Genomic DNA, 12,823 nt, shown 5'->3' with positions numbered 1-12,823 from the left:
AAAAGCTTTCACTATAAAATTCACTAGTTTCACCTTAAAAGCTGCCTCTATATTAATGCAATCACACTAGTTCCACCTTAAAACCTGCCTCTATATTCCCACAATTACACAACTAGTTCCGTTTTAAAAGCTGCAGATGTATTCACACAATTACAGAAGTTCCACCTTAAAAGCTGCAGCTGTAATTACGCTATAGCACTAGTTCCACCTTTAAAACTGCCGCTGTTTCACGCATTCTCACTAGTTTCACTTTAAAAGCTGCCCTTATATTCATGCAATAATACTAGTCCCACCTTAAAACCTCCCGCTTTATTCGCGCAATTACACTAGTTCCACTGGTTCCACCTTAAAAACTGCCGGTATATTTACGCAATCACTCTAATTCCACCTTAAAAACTACCGCTATTTTCACGCAGTTATATTAATTCCACTCAGTCACGCTCAACAACCAATCAGCTCACAGTAGCAGCAACGCTTGTGTCTCTACTACTTAAAACCTGTTTACTGTAGAAGAAATGGAAATATACAGGTAAGTCTTATTTATTTTAAGGAGAAATAAATCAGTTTATCTTTAAAAAAAAAAAAAAAAAAAAAAAAAAAAAAAATATATATATATATATATATATCTTAGCCGAGTAATTAGATTCTCTTTTTAAGCTTTTATTTGTTAGATTTTTTAGCGATTAACTCCATTATTCCCGATTCATATTAAACTTTGATCTCGTGGGCGCCCTCTAGCTTTGAAACAGTCATTTACTGATATAATGTTGGAAATAGGAAGTGGGCAGTCTCCTGCACTATTAAAATATTAGGGTATAGTGTGTAGACATTATAGCAGTAAGCGATTGGGACGCACCCGATAATTAAGTGCTCAATTAACCGCACCTGATTAGCGGTCAACACAGCAGCGCGAGCTGAGCTCCTCAACCAAAACACCACATTTCATCCCCAGTAACTCACTGATATCTACAGTTTATGATCGGTAAGTCTGATAAAAAGAGTTATGTACAAAATATTTCAGGTTTTGAAACTTTTAAACAGTAAAAACAGTAAGTTTTTACTGTTTTATTAAAGTTACGGTAGCAGTGCTTCAGGCTACAGGCTGCTGGTTTGTTTTTACAGGCTAAGCTGGGAAAAAGTGCAAATGTTCAGTGTTCTTTTGGATAATGCAAGGTTTTGTTTGTAAAATAATGGATGTTTCTAGGTAATTAGTCATGCATTTATCTGGGAAACATGTAATTTGGGAGAATTTGGTAAATAAGTAAGACTCTACAGTGTAAGATTTAGTGTAAGTATTTTGTGTTCTGTTTTATGCTGTTAAGTATTGAGTATTTGGAGCTTTATCATGATATCGAGTTTTGAGAGATGGCTATACTAATATCTTTATTTTATGATGGATATGCATGAAAGTTCTGTAACTTTTAAGTACTATATTTATACTGTTTTGTTTTATCAAAGTTACCTGCAGTGATGCAGGCTGCAGTCTGGTTTGTTTTTACAGGCTAAGCTGGTAAAAAGTGCAAAAGTTCACTGTTATTTTAAATAATACACGTTTGAATTAGTGAAATAACGATTATTTCTTGGTCATTAGTCATGCATTTCTCTGGGAAATGTGTATTTTTGGAGAATTTGGAATGTAAAAGACTACAATGTAAGCTCGTTGGTTTTTTTGTATTTGTTGATGTTGATTTCTAATGTCTTTGTTTTATTAAAGCTACTATTAGTAGTGCAGACTAGTGTTTTGTTTTTACAGGTTTAGCTAGTAAAGAGTGCAAAAAATCTGTGTTATTGTGGATAATGCAAGGTTTTGTTTGTGAAATTAATGATTTCTTGATTATTAGTCATGCATTTCTCTGGGGAATGTGTATTCTTGGAGAATTTGATTAAATAGTAAGACTTTAGAGTGTAAATGAGCTGTTTTTAGTTGTTTTGTGTATATTTATGCTGTAATAATGATTTTGAGTTGGGTAAGCCCTTTAAGATGTGTTAGGCACAATATATTTCAAGTTATGTAACATTTAAACTCTAATTTTATACTATTTTATCAAAGTTACCATCTGCAGTGCAGACTACTGGTTTGTTTTTACAGGATAAACTGCTAAATAGCACAACATTTTTGTGTTATTTTGGGTAATGTGTGATGTAATTAGTAAAATAATGTATGATTTATTGGTTATTAATCATGCATTTATCTGGGAAATGTATATTTTTGTAGAATTTAGTAAATAATTAAGACTGTACAGTGTAAATGAGCTATTTTTGTGAATTTGTTAAGATATGTTACGAACAATATCTTGAGTATAAAGTTCTGTCACTTTAAAACTATAATTTTATACTGTTTTGTTAAAGTTACCAGCAGTGATGCAGACTGGTGGTTTGTGTTTTTAAAGGCTAAGCTGGTAAATAGTGCAAAAGTTCAGTGTTATTGTGAATAATGCACAAAGTAATTAGTAAAATACTTATTATTTCTTGGTTAGTACTCATGCATGTGTATTTTTGGTAAATTAGGAAGCCTATACACTGTAAATGAGCTGATTTTGTGTATTTGTTAATGTAGTTTTATGCTGTTAAGAGTTTAGAGAGTTCTGTATTGTGAAGTTTTTTGTGATTTACGTTTTAAATAAGATGGATAAATTAATATATTCAGTATTGAAAAGCATTTCGTGACAGAGTATTAATTTTATACTGTTTAATTAAAGTTACCAGCAGCAGTGCAGGCTATTTAAATGCTTTTACAGGCTGAAACATTTTGTGGTATATTGTGTATTTTGGATATTACACTGTGTAATTAGTAAAATAATGAATTTCTTGGTTATTAGTCATGCATTTATCTGGGAAATGTGTATTTTTGGAGAATTTGGTAAATTAGTCAGATCAGGGGTGTCCAAACTACGGCCCGCGGGACATTTGCGGCCCGTTTCCTTTTATGGAGCAGCCCGCGAGGTATTTTAGAAATAGAATGAAAGTTGGCCCGCTGTTAAGCAGGTTTTTATAATGTGAGATTCAAAGTTTAAACGCTAGGTGTCAGAAACGGGCCAAAGAGTCTAAAAGCAGAGAGAGTGCGCATTTCTAGCGCAGAAAAACAGGCCAAAGAGTCTAAAAGCGGAGAGAGTGCGCATTTCTAGCGCAGAAAAACAGGCCAAAGAGTCTAAAAGCGGAGAGGGTGCGCATTTCTAGCACAGAAAAACGGGCCAAAGAGTCTAAAAGCGGAGAGGGTGCGCATTTCTAGCACAGAAAAACGGGCCAAAGAGTCTAAAAGCGGAGAGGGTGCGCATTTCTAGCACAGAAAAACGGGCCAAAGAGTCTAAAAGCAGAGAGAGTGCGCATTTCTAGCGCAGAAAAACGGGCCAAAGAGTCTAAAAGCGGCGAGAGTGCGCAATTCTAGCACAGAAAAAATGGGGCAAAGAGTCTAAAAGCGGAGAGAGTGCGCATTTCTAGCACAGAAAAACGGGCCAAAGAGTCTAAAAGCAGAGAGAGTGCGCATTTCTAGCGCAGAAAAACGGGCCAAAGAGTCTAAAAGCAGAGAGTGCGCATTTCTAGTGCAGAAAAACAGGCCAAAGAGTCTAAAAGCGGAGAGAGTGCGCAATTGTAGCACAGAAAAACGGGCCAAAGAGTCTAAAAGCGGCGAGAGTGCGCAATTCTAGCACAGAAAAAATGGGGCAAAGAGTCTAAAAGCGGAGAGAGTGCGCATTTCTAGCACAGAAAAACGGGCCAAAGAGTCTAAAAGCAGAGAGAGTGCGCATTTCTAGCGCAGAAAAACGGGCCAAAGAGTCTAAAAGCGGCGAGAGTGCGCAATTCTAGCACAGAAAAAATGGGGCAAAGAGTCTAAAAGCGGAGAGAGTGCGCATTTCTAGCACAGAAAAACGGGCAAAGAGTCTAAAAGCAGAGAGAGTGCGCATTTCTAGCGCTGAAAAACGGGCCAAAGAGTCTAAAAGCGGAGAGAGTGTGCATTTATAGCACAGAAAAACGGGCCAAAGAGTCTAAAAGCGGAGAGAGTGCGCATTTCTAGCGCAGAAAAAACGGGGCAAAGAGTCTAAAAGCGGAGAGAGTGCGCAATTCTAGCACAGAAAAAATGGGGCAAAGAGTCTAAAAGCGGAGAGAGTGCGCATTTCTAGCACAGAAAAACGGGGCAAAGAGTCTAAAAGCGGAGAGAGTGCGCAATTCTAGCACAGAAAAAATGGGGCAAAGAGTCTAAAAGCGGAGAGAGTGCGCATTTCTAGCACAGAAAAACGGGCCAAAGAGTCTAAAAGCAGAGAGTGCGCATTTCTAGTGCAGAAAAACAGGCCAAAGAGTCTAAAAGCGGAGAGAGTGCGCAATTCTAGCACAGAAAAACGGGCCAAAGAGTCTAAAAGCGGCGAGAGTGCGCAATTCTAGCACAGAAAAAATGGGGCAAAGAGTCTAAAAGCGGAGAGAGTGCGCATTTCTAGCACAGAAAAACGGGCCAAAGAGTCTAAAAGCAGAGAGAGTGCGCATTTCTAGCGCAGAAAAACGGGCCAAAGAGTCTAAAAGCGGCGAGAGTGCGCAATTCTAGCACAGAAAAAATGGGGCAAAGAGTCTAAAAGCGGAGAGAGTGCGCATTTCTAGCACAGAAAAACGGGCAAAGAGTCTAAAAGCAGAGAGAGTGCGCATTTTTAGCGCAGAAAAACGGGCCAAAGAGTCTAAAAGCGGAGAGAGTGCGCATTTCTAGCGCAGAAAAAACGGGGCAAAGAGTCTAAAAGCGGAGAGAGTGCGCATTTCTAGTGCAGAAAAACGGGCCAAAGAGTCTAAAAGTTTCCGTAATTAAGGAGTTTTATATTAAGAGACATCATGAAATTAAACATCAATTTAAAAAATCTTAGTTGACACAACACAGATAAAGACAGTCAAGTAAAATGGTGTGTAAATGAAATAATCAGGAAAAAGTATTATTTAAAGTGGTATATTTCATTATTTGTTTTATTACAGAGTCTGTGGCCCCGTGACTTCAAATATATTTCTCCTTCTGGCCCCCAACAAAAAAAGTTTGGACACCCCTGCTGTAGAGTGTAAATGAGCTGTTTTTGTGTGTTTGTTGGTGTAGTTTTATGCTCTAGTGATAGAGTTTTGTATTGAAATTAATACCTTTATTTTCTGATAGACTGGAGATGGTCTGTTGTGTGTTGAGGGAATGCTGTACTGTGCACTGGATGCTGATGAAATACAGACGGACCCATCAAGATCTGCTGTTTGGATCCAGGTAAGAAAATTTATTTTATTTTATTTTCTACAAAATTAAAGGCCTTTCTGAAAATACAGACCTAAAGTTTATTTATCATTTGGAATTTGATTATGCAATAAAAGGACTGTACTGTAGTGACATTTACATTTATTTTATAGACATTTCAGAGCAAATAATTCACTACCAGCAGAAACAAAAACACATTTTAAAAATGTATACATTAAAGGAAGTGGAGGAAGATATGGCTCAATATTATGCCACAATATTACACAGCATTTTTGCTTTAACCATATTCTTGGTGACAAAAAAACAAAAATACTCAATTTATTTAGTATAAACATACAAGTTTTATTCAGTACATACATTCCAGTTGTAACCAAAATAAAAATATATTAACGTTTGTCTTGTCTTTGTGTTTTAAACAGTAACTTAATCTCTGTAAAAATAATAAGAAAAATTGTGCAACAAAAAACTAAAAACTTAGTCTATTTAATGCATGCCTAATGTGGAAACTTATTAAAATTATTGGTGTCAACCGAGTAAAAAATTTAATCTGATTAATCACGACGATATTCTGTGATTAATTGCGATTAATCGCACTTGTTCTTCTTAAGACACTATTTTTTTATGTGTATAAATCAGCTGCTAGATTCACTGTAATGGCAAAAGTTTAAATAGGAAAACAGGCAAAATTGAGGTTTTAGGATTTTGCATGGTAGCAAATCTTTTTTATAGTATTATAAATAAAAATTATAAACAGTATTAATTGTAGTGTTTTATTCTTTTTCATGAACTAAATATATTTGAAGTACTTATCAACTAATGTTTAAAAAAGCATTTGATAATAAAATTGAAGAAAAAAAACAGGGATTATAATAAAAAAATAGAAAAAACATGCATTATGAAAATACAGGGATTTATGGTAATTTGTTTTATAACATGTTATTATTAAAAATAAAAAATAAATAGAAATATAAAATCTAAATAATATTAAAAGATTATTATTATTATTATTATTAGTATTACTAGACATATTGTTAGAATCAGTTTGAACAGTTTTAATCAGACGTGTGCGTTTGTCTGCGTTTTGTTTTGCTGTTCAGTGTTTATTTGCATCACTTCCTGTGGGCCGTATGTGGAGCGTTTTTACAGTAAGTCAGTAATTGAGAGATTAATTAGGGAACAGTTTGGTGGTGATAATGGAGAACGCGGTGGTTCAGTTTTATCTCTCTCTGTTCCAGTTTCACTTTCTCTAACGTCAGCAGTTTATTATTATTATTATTATTATTATTACTGATTATCACTTCAGGAATTAAACACACGCCTGGTCTCACTCTCCTCCTCAGTGTGTGTTTGGGTATAGAAACACATAATCAGGATTAGAAGCACATAGGGGTGAAACGATTACTCGAGTAATTAGAGTTACTCAATTTAAAAAATTGATAGATTAATTTTCTGTGCCTCGAGTAATTGTTTAATTAATTTTAAAACGCAGAGCACAAGTTTTTGCGGGGACTTTTAATGTGAAACAGCGCTCAGCGTTACGTCACCCACAAACAGGAAGCAGGAAGTGGAGGAGGCGGAGGTTTTCATTATTTAGGTTTTAATATTAATGTACCTTAATAACAGAACGACAGCGCTGTGGAGTGCTGATTATTATTATTAATACTGTAAAATGTGTGTGAGATTAGTTTATTACAACAGAGACAAGTTCTAGACTTAATACAGACTTTATATAATCAGTAAACTCAGCGCTGTGGAGTTTATAAGTATAAATAAATATATGGTAAATTTAGCACTGACTTAAATGCAGATCTGCCGTCTCTGCTGTTGAGAAGCTAAGATTCACAACATAAAGCCAGTGTTTATGCCTTTATTACTGATTAATGCCCTGTGTTTAATACTTACAAGAAATCCTAAGTGGAAACAATTTAACTTAATTTATTGAATTATTAATTATTAAATTATTACTTGTGGTATTTACGTCTATTTTGTGTTTTTTTTTTCTATTCATATTTGTGTTTGCAGTGTGGAAATGTATGTTGTAAATTTAAAAATTAAACCAATTGGTCATTCATTATTAAGTGAAATTTCTTATTTTATGAAATCTCTTATTTTATGTTTTATCTGATTACTCGATTAATTGAATCGATTTTTCAGTAGAGTACTCGATTACTAAAATAATCAATAGCTGCAGCCCTAGAAGCACAGCACACACTAACACACTCACAGCCTGCCCTCCGACCAGCCAATCAATCAATCAATCAATCAATCAATCACAGACATCCCAAGTTGCAAAAGTTGATTTCAGTGAGGTCCCCCCCCCCCCAAAGGCAAAAAAAAAAATAAAAATCAACCAACTCACCAAATGATAACGAAACTTTAATTTTATATTAATTAATTTTACGTTTTGTTTTTTTTTAAATAAAATTTAGAGTATTCAGAGTTTAAATAAAATGAGTTTTATCTTTTTCTTTTTGGAAGGCCCTGCCTCTGCTTTCCTGCCTATGCTTTTTTTTTTTGACAAAAATTGACAGTAACAGTATCACAAGAAATTGCACAAAATCAAAAACATTTCATATCATATTACAATAATTATTAATATTGCCTCTGCCATGATCTGCTTTCTCTCACTCACTGAACAAATCCCGTCCGCGAGGGGGGAAAAACACTGCCCGCCCACACTAAAAACTGATTGGCTGTCTCACAGACTCTTTGCAGAGAACAGGCCAATCAGAACCCTCTCTGTTTTGTCTCTCTCCTTCCCACACGCGATTAGAGAATAAAAGTCTGTGGCCTGTGTGGCGAACAAAAAAAAAAGAATGGTAAAGGTTTTAGAAAAATAAGCAAACAATATAAGACTTAATTAAGGAGAATTTCAATTTTTTTTACAGGAATAAAAGGGTAAATAAGCAATAAAATAGAGAGAGAAATAATTTTAATCATAAAATACAAAAAAATGAATAAAAGGCCAAAAGTAAAACAAGGAAAACAATATTTTTGCAAGCAGAATTTTTGCACCAGGAGTAAAGCAGCATAAAGTTATCCAAAAGCAGTGTGTAAGACTGGTGGAGGAGAACATGATGTCAAGATGCATGAAAAAAACTGTGATTAAAAACCACCAGGGTTTTTCCACCAAATATTGATTTCTGAACTCTGAACTCACTTTTTTTGTTATTTCAGTCATTTCTCATTTTCTGTAAATAAATGCTCTAAATGAGAATATTTTTATTTGGAATTTGGGAGAAATGTTGTCTGTAGTTTATAGAATTTTTTCCAGAGCTGTACTCTACGTTTTGCTGTATTACCCTACACTGTACCCTACACCCTATCCAAAGTTATGGAATTTAAAAATAGCAATTTCCAGGCCTGGATAAGTTTTGAAAAAATAAAAATAGCCATTAAACTTTGCTGTACAAATATTTTGTTTCAGTTTGTCGATGGCGAAAATCTATTTTGAGTTAATTCAGTAATTTAACTCTACACACCTCTCAGGATCTGATACACATTGTATTATTAAAAACTGTGTGTCGACATTTTATCAGATTCATTTTAGGCTTTATGATAATTAATTTTATTTATAGATTTTTGTGGATATTAGCTGTTGGTCTGTACTGAGGGTTTCAGTATAATCTCTAAAACAGCTCTGAACTTTTGACCATAATCCACGTAATAATAAAACTCTCCATCAGCAGTGTAAAGCTGAACCAGTGAGGAACAGAGCGGAGCAGATAAAGCGCAGAGTTTACAGTATAAACCTGATTTCAGCTGGAACACAGTCTGCAGCCTTGAGAGATTTTCAGTATCCTCACTAATAAAGAGGAACATATTAAATAACTGTGTTCTGTTCATTAGGGGTGGGCGATATGGCTCAAATAATATCACGATATTTCAGGGTATTTTTGTGATAACGATATACTTGGCGATATAGGAAAACTAAAATAATTCATTCATTTCAGGAATATAGTATAATAGTATAACAGTATAATCATAATGTGGCAAAATAAATAATATAGCATAAAATAATATAATGCAGCAAATAATATTGCAGTATATTTAGTGCATGCATATAAACTGCAAACTAAAACAATTATACAATAAATACACCTAAAGCTTCACAGTAAATAATAGACTACTTTTAAGACAGAACAGCCCTATTATCACCGTATGGATTTTTAATATCACGATATTTCTGTGTCACGATATATTGTATACGATATAATATTGCCCACCCCTACTGTTCATGCAGAAGTGTGGACACCCCTAATCAGAATCAGCTGATCTCAAAAATACATGATGTTAGAGCACTGTAAGATACCTGCGCTAATGCTAATGCTAATGCTTCAGGTCTTTTTGGAAATACTGCATTTATGAAATAAGTGCATGTGAAAAGAATGTACTTGTGAAACTGGTTTTTAACTATTTATATTTTTCCTTTATATTTTCTAAGCCCAGACTCTTAGTTGGGTTTTTTTTTGTAAAAAAACACTGATAACTGTATTAAAAACTGTTTTTTTTTTGTTGGTTATGTAGCAGCTCCTTAAACAATGCAGTCTTATTTGTTACTGATCTATTTAGATGCTGCATACATGCTAACAATGCTTGTAACACTACATAATAATAATATGGGTCATTTAATGCTCATACTTTACTCCAGGGGTGTCCAAACTACGGCCCGTTTCCTTTTTTGGAGCCGTCCGCGAGGTATTTTAGAAATAGAATGAAAGTTGGCCCGCTGTTAAGCAGGTTTTTATAATGTGAGATTCAAAGTTTAAATGCTAGGTGTCAGAAACGGGCCAAAGAGTCTGAAAGCAGAGAGAGTGCGCATTTCTAGTGCAAAAAAACGGGCAAAAGAATCTAAAAGCGGAGAGAGTGCGCATTTCTAGCGCAGAAAAACGGGCCAAAGAGTCTGAAAGCGGAGAGAGTGCGCATTTCTAGCGCAGAAAAACAGGCCAAAGAGTCTGAAAGCGGAGAGAGTGCGCATTTCTAGCGCAGAAAAACAGGCCAAAGAGTCTGAAAGCGGAGAGAGTGCGCATTTCTAGCGCAGAAAAACGGGCCAAAGAGTCTGAAAGCGGAGAGAGTGCGCATTTCTAGCGCAGAAAAACGGGCCAAAGAGTCTGAAAGCGGAGAGGGTGCACATTTCTAGCACAGAAAAACAGGGCAAAGAGTCTAAAAGCGGAGAGGGTGCGCATTTCTAGCGCAGAAAAACAGGCAAAAGAGTCTAAAAGCGGAGAGAGTGCTCAGTTGTAGCGCAGAAAAAGGGCAAATGAGTCTAAAAGTTGCCGTAATTAAGGAGTTTAATATTAAGAGACATCATGAAATGAAACATCAATTTGAAAAATCTTAGTTTACACAACACTGTCAAAGATAAAGATAGTAAGTCAAGTAAAATGGTGTGTAAATAAAATAATCAGGAAAATGTATTATTTAAAGTGGTATATTTCATTATTTGTTTTATTATAGAGTCTGTGGCCCCTGACTTCAAATATATTTCTCCTTCTGGCCCCCAACAAAAAAAGTTTGGACACCCCTGCTTTACTCTGTGTGTTTGTTCTGTTTGCAGTAATTATACTTGATTTAATGTACTTGATCTCTGTTGGAAGCAGAAAAACAAAAACACAAATAAGAGAGTTTCTGATCAAAACTACAGGAACAGAAGGCAAAAATCTGATATTATGATGAGCTTTGCCTGATGGCACTCAGCCCTATAACAAGTGGCGTGCATCAAATATAAAAGCAGTAAATCATGTATATATATATATTTTTTTCATTAAATATATTAATTTAATATAATTATTATTAAATAATTATTTTTTAAATTAAGTATAGAGTATTTAATGCAGAAATTAGGGAACCGTTTTAATTCAGCAGGTCTTGGCTGTAAGTGTCGTGTCTTGTGTGTTTATTGTAGTGCAGGTTTAGTGGTTTTATGTTAATAAAACTGGTTTTATGTTATTAATACTGTATATTTGCGTTATATAAGAACATGTTTGTTTCAGTAATTGATATATAGTAGATAATAATGATGATTAAATGATGGTTAAAGGTCTCGTTGTGGCTCTTTAAACATCTGAAAAGATGTGGTGGTGTTTTTATTCTAATTTCTCTCTGTAGTTTATATGTTTTTGTGGTGGATTTGTTTTGGAACAGATATGAAATTTAAATTTGTGGCCAAACGTTATATCACATTATATTTCTTATTATTTTTATACAATATAATTCTGAAATCAATATGAACATTATATTCGCTATGTATAAAAAAATTAAGAGATCACTTCAGTTTCTGAATCAGTTTCTCTGATTTTGCTATTTATAGGTTTATATTTGAGTAAAATGAACATTGTTGTTTTATTCTATAAACTACAAACAACATTTCTCCCAAATTACAAATAAAAATATTCTCATTTAGAGCATTTATTTACAGAAAATGAGAAATGACTGAAATAACAAAAAAGATGCAGAGCTTTCAGACCTCAAATAATGCAAAGAAAACAACAAGTTCATATTCATAAAGTTTTAAGAGTTCAGAAATAATCAATATTTGGTGGAATAACCCTGGTGGTTTTTAATCACAGTTTTTTTAATGCATCTTGTCATCATGTTCTCCTCCACCAGTCTTACACACTGCTTTTAACAGTATTTTAGAGAATGACTCTCTTTGTAATGAATTGTGCAGTTGAGTGTGTTCTTTAAACACTAATAATAATATATCCTTAATATTCTTATTGAATGATATTGTTAATATGATATAATAACATTGATATAATGCTCAACTCTGGCTATAAGTGTTTTTTTTTATATTTTTATAATTGTAGTGTAGGTTTAGTGGTTTTATGTTACTAAAAGTGGTTTTATATTATTAAAACTATTGTCTCATTATAAAAGAACATGTTTGTTTCAATAGTTTCATATTTATAAGATAATCTTGATTCTTTTAATTTAAATTTCTCTTTTTATTTAGGTTTTTGGGGGTTTTGTGGTGAATTTGTTTGGGAACGGAGATGTAATTTAAGCTTTAAAGTGTGAAAGATGATAGAATAAGTTCTCCAGCTCTGCGCTCTGGATGTTTTGGGATTACGTTGTTCTTTTTTGAGTCTGTACGGCGGTTGTTTGGGTTAGAGCTCGCGGCGGGGCTTCGCTGGATGACGGGCTGTTGATTCTGGAGGAATTACCCTGAATATCTCGCAGGTGTGTGTGTGTGTGTGTGTGGGGGGGGGGCGTAAGTGTTTTGGTTGGTTGGGGAGATAAGAATGTCGCAGTTTCTTGGCCAAGGCTGAGTTATGAGTCGAGGAGTGACCTGTAACACCACGACGAGCGTATATATATATTATAATTATTATTACTACATAACTCTACGTATAATTCACTTGACATTTCGTGCTATTGGATGACCCTGACCTGCTGAGCGTAGAGTAGAAGATCGAGACCCAGCTGACCCAGACGCTCGCTTTACGTTCTCGTATATCTGCCGTAGATCATCTGAACCCTGTAGAAGTGTAGAAAAAAAGATTTGCCAATAGAATAGGATGTGAATTTAATTGCAGGCATTTAAAGTTCTAAAATCCACTTGGAAAGATCTTGTTCTTTCTGAAATACTATAGATCTCTATTTTGTGAGTTGTTTATG

General features: G+C 34.5%; 1 long non-coding RNA gene across 2 annotated transcripts in view; it reads left to right on the top strand.

Annotated features, from left to right (window-relative positions):
- The first annotated feature begins 866 nt into the window (after positions 1 to 866).
- The window catches only part of LOC125799271 (uncharacterized), an 84,816-nt gene continuing 72,859 nt past the window's right edge, over positions 867 to 12,823 (top strand). For both annotated transcript variants that reach the window (XR_007438118.1, XR_007438117.1), the window contains exons 1-2: positions 867 to 982; positions 5,117 to 5,215. This is a non-coding gene — a long non-coding RNA (uncharacterized LOC125799271). The remainder of the gene's footprint in view (positions 983 to 5,116; positions 5,216 to 12,823) is intronic.

This window comes from Astyanax mexicanus, chromosome 3, assembly GCF_023375975.1.
Source record: "Astyanax mexicanus isolate ESR-SI-001 chromosome 3, AstMex3_surface, whole genome shotgun sequence".
Taxonomy (NCBI): domain Eukaryota; kingdom Metazoa; phylum Chordata; class Actinopteri; order Characiformes; family Acestrorhamphidae; genus Astyanax; species Astyanax mexicanus.
The sequence above is the reverse complement of the archived record's forward strand: the minus strand, read 5'-3'. Positions and strand labels throughout refer to the sequence as shown.